Source organism: Triticum dicoccoides, unplaced genomic scaffold, assembly GCF_002162155.2.
Source record: "Triticum dicoccoides isolate Atlit2015 ecotype Zavitan unplaced genomic scaffold, WEW_v2.0 scaffold102646, whole genome shotgun sequence".
NCBI classification, from domain to species: domain Eukaryota; kingdom Viridiplantae; phylum Streptophyta; class Magnoliopsida; order Poales; family Poaceae; genus Triticum; species Triticum dicoccoides.
Genome location: NW_021170188.1, coordinates 25,517 through 30,022, shown reverse-complemented (window position 1 = coordinate 30,022; position 4,506 = coordinate 25,517).

The window sequence follows — 4,506 nt, the reverse complement described above, 5'->3', positions numbered from 1 at the left end:
GTTATCCACAAAGCCCTTTCCCTCTGGCACCTTGGCCATGAAAACCGGGTATGCCACATCATTCTCGGAGAGACACCGCTTCTCCAAAGAAAGAACATTGTCATGCAGACTCCGCATAGCACCGGTTGCAGCATTGAGCAGATTAGTCGGTAGCATCGGCCTACCCGCCGCATGCACCCTCCTCAAGATATCCTTAGGTGAAGGTGGACCGTCCTGAGCACAGATCGTACTCGGTGCCGGCTGGCTGGCACCCTTGTTACTCTTTCTTTTCCGTCCCTTCTTCTTCTGCTGTAATAGGATCGAGTTTTGCTCACAGACCGCCTTCTTGAATGTGTTGGGGCTGATAATAGTTGGCCCCTCGGCTATCTGAGGCTCGGTGAAGGCGGCAGCTGGAGGCGTCTCCTGAGAATTGAACGCCAGACGACGCCTGTTGCAATTTGGTTTCTCCGTGGTACCAGCATGATCGCGATCGTCTTTTTCAGGGTTGGGTTCCTGAGAAGGAGGCCCGAAGAATTCGTCACCGTACCCATGTTCGGCAAAGTACTTATCAACGTTGGTAAATGTACCGTCGTCGTTGTCATCGACGTCCGGATCCTGTGCCATATGCATGTTTGGATCCTATGCCATAGGGATGTCCGGCATGTCTGGTGGCATTGCGGTGATCTTGCATGGCTTGGCGCCGACACGACTGGCGATGTTGTCTGTTGGGTGGTGTCCCCCGCCCCCAAACGAATCTGGCTCTTCGGCCAAAGCAGGGGCAGCTTACGCATGCGCTGAGGGTCATCACATCATCTTCGTCAGCCCTAGCGGGTCGAATCGGAGGTAACAACTCGTCGCAGCCTGGCAGCACCCGAACCAGTTCAACCCTATACACGGCGGGTGGCATCGGATTACCGTGGAACACGGGGTTGCCCGGTTGAACGATTCTGCCCTGGGCGACATCGATCAACTCGCCGCCCACAAAGTGCAGGAGAGTGCATGGAATGTTGGCGGCGCCCTGCGAAAACATGTAGGGCGTCAGGCATGCCCAGTCAAAGGCAAGGAGATGAAGTCATTGGCCGAGAGGCTTAATTAGTTACCGTGATGGCGTCGAGCTCGGCTAATGTCGAGGCACCGCCAATGGCGGGCGTGCAACTGACGGAGGGGTCGCCTGCTGCCGAGGAGCCGGTCGGCGAACACCCGGGTGCATTAAGCTCCAATGCCCGTGCCGGCATCGGAGACACCAATACCACCTCCGTCGGAGACACCAATGGCGTCGCCTGCGTGTTGTGTGAGTTGCTGGCCGTGAAGCTGGGAACCGGGGGCGGCCCCTGTTGGCCACCCGCAATCCACGCCTGCAGCCCCTCAATCAAGGTAGGCACAATGGCGGTGAGCGTCGATCCCAGTTGTTGTTGCACTTGCTCTTGGACAATCTCCGGAATCAGCGCCACTTGTGCCTTGAGTTCTTGAACCTCGCGCGACTGGCTTTCCGAGCTGGTCTTTCTCTCCTTTCGCCCACCAGCGTTATAGTATGACGACCATTTTGTGGACAAGCCTTTGCCGGCCACACGACCAGCTGACGACGGCTTACTGAGCTTATCCTTGTTTTTCATTACGTTCAACGCCCTATTTAGAGTGTTGTCCCAAGGGGTGCTCTGAGACGACCCCGCACTACTGCGTTCAGTCTCCTGCGGAAGGAATATGAACCATTTAGAAATTTGGCTTCATTAATTAGAATGCAACCATATGGAGCTAAGTACGCGGGGGTGTATTCCTTACCAGAACATGCTCAAGCGTCCTGGTCTTCGGATCCGTGGTAAGCTCCTTTTTTACCGGGTCCTCCTTGTACCGGGCCCTGACATAGTTCCTGGTCTGCTTGTCACGGTATTTCTCGAAGCGAGGCGGTAGGCATAGCTCGGCACGCTCTGCGTCCTCCTTGTCCCATATAGGCTTCGCCACTCTGTAACCGCCGGGACCGAGTTTGTGTTCCCCTAAGTTCAACTCCCGCATTTCTTTCCCCCACTGACTTGATTCGGAGGTTGTGCTGCTCTTGCACTTGATCTTGAACTCCTTGTAGTCATCTTCATTGATCGAAGGATTTTTCTCCTTGATCTTCTCATAAGTATCACCTTTGTCAATCATTCTCTTCACCGCGCTTCTCCAAGTAGACAGGGCCGTGCTCATCGTCGTGAGGGCGGCACTATTCACTTTATTCCCTGAGAGGCGTGTGTTTACAAAGTCAGCGGGGAACTTGTATCGTTCGTGCAGCTTTGTGAAGAGGAGGTTGCGCAAATTCCCTCGGTCCTTATGCTTAGGTTCTCGGTGTTGATCGAGGCGGTGCTCCGGAGAATGCACCCGAGCTGAAGCGAGTACCCCTTGACTAATTCTTTGGGCGTCGTTGGATGCCCGTCGGAGTTCACTTCAGTAAATTCCTCCTTGACGGTGCGGAGCACATTCGGGCGTCGGTCCTTCCGTTGCCTCTTCGGTTGGCTGCCATATGTGCGTGCACTGCCATCATCAATGGTGGCATCCTCGGCGGCACCATCAGTGGTGTCATCCTCGATGCCACTAGGGGTTGTGTAGTCAGGATCGGTGTCTTCCTCGGCGTCCTCATAGTGGTGAGGTTCTTCCTCCATCTCCTGGGACAGCTCCCAGAATTGCTTGCCCGAACCGCCGGCCTCATCGTTGTGGGCCATGTTTCGCTCTAAATAGGAAAAAAGTTTGGTCAAAAAATTTGTTATTTTCAAGGAACAAGATCATGGTCTCGTCATTTAGGGTTTGTCGACACCGAGGCATCCTAAAAGCTAAGCTTTTATAATTTAGGGTTTGTCGATGCCGAGGCACCCTAAAAGCCTAAGCTTTCATCATTTAGGTTTTTATCGACACCAAGGCACCCTAAAAGCCAAGGTTTTATGATTTAGGGTTTGTCGACACCGAGGCATCCTAAAAGCTAAGCTGGGAAGGAGAATTCTAAGTTGGGCCTAATCACTTGGCTCTATTGCCACCTATGGTTTAATGCAGCAAGAATAAATGGGCAGTTGATCCTACTTAATTAAGTACTAAGATACCCCGGCCCATGCATTAGTCACAAGTACACCATAAGTCCTATTTTTAGCAAAGTCATGCTAAAATTCACGGGAAATTTCAGCATGAACTTTGCTGAAAATAGGACATATGGAGTACCCGAATTTGCCGAAACGGAAGTTAATCGACATTCTAGCAAACTCAAGGGCCTCTTGTGGTACCTGCAAAATCATCACGACACGATGGTCGGAGACATGACCTTTGCCTAACTGTTCTGAACTCCTGCCAAAACTGAACACAGCATATACCAAGGAAAATCAACACTTCTAGATTCATATCAGACTAACAACCAACACTGCTTTGTGTCCATATCAACTACCTCAATAACCTATCAATACTGAATATTAGAATTTTATAATTTAAAGCATGCTAAAGATATATAAAACTCCATTGCAAATGTGCCATGTCAATCAAAACCCCGATGGATGAGAACTGCCATTCAATACAACTCTTAGAAGTGAAGAACATGTTCTCCAAAATGAGTAGAAAGGGAGCATGCTGACATCTATACAAGCCAATAATGATTTACTACTCAATGGAACAGGGTAAGATAAACACCAGTCAATAAATTTACTACATCAAAAGGAGTAAAACTCAAGAATGCAGCACTATCTCTGAACCTAACCTTTGTTTAGCACACAAATTGTTTTCTGTAAAAGATGATCACCATCTTTACAGAATAAAGTAACACCCTGCACTAGCCTAAAAACAAGTGAAGTTTCACCCATATAAGAACAGGTGCAAACAAAGTAATGACACTCAATTTAGATAGCAAAAAAAGTGAACATCAAGTACTGGGGCACATTGACACTCCTGGTTTTCTACAAACACCAAGTACTAGGGCACACCAAAGTTCTGAAATTTGTGTGCCTAAGTGAATTAACTGAATTTTCACTAACCGAATAAACTGGATTTTCAAAACTGGCAAATATTAATAGGTTGACTATAGCAAATCTAATTTGCAAGCTTGACTACATAAAATTTGAGCTAATTTTGAGCAGAACTCCTTGAGGAACTAGCAGCAAGGAGTGGCTACAACTACAAACAGCGGCTAGAACTGCAGATTTACACATTAAAGGACACAAACTCAAGCAAGCTTCCTGAATTCTTGTTGCTAAAACTAATTTGACCTAAATTCGAGAGGGATTTGAACCTAATTTGACCTAAATTCGAGAGGGATTTGACCTAAACCTAGCAAAACAGAGAAGAAGAGCGCATGGCCGGGAGGGCATGGCCGGGAGGGAGGAGAGAGGGATTACCTGACCACGATGAGGTGGTGGCCGGAGCGGAGACGACGCAGTGGGTGGGTCGGTGCAGTGGGTCTCCGAGGCTCCAAGTCTCTGGCGGGGGCGCGGGGCGGCGCAGTGGGTCTGGGCTCCGAGGCTCCAAGTCTCCGGTGGGGCGGCGCAGTGGGTCTCGATCGGGGCGGCGCAGTGGGTCTGA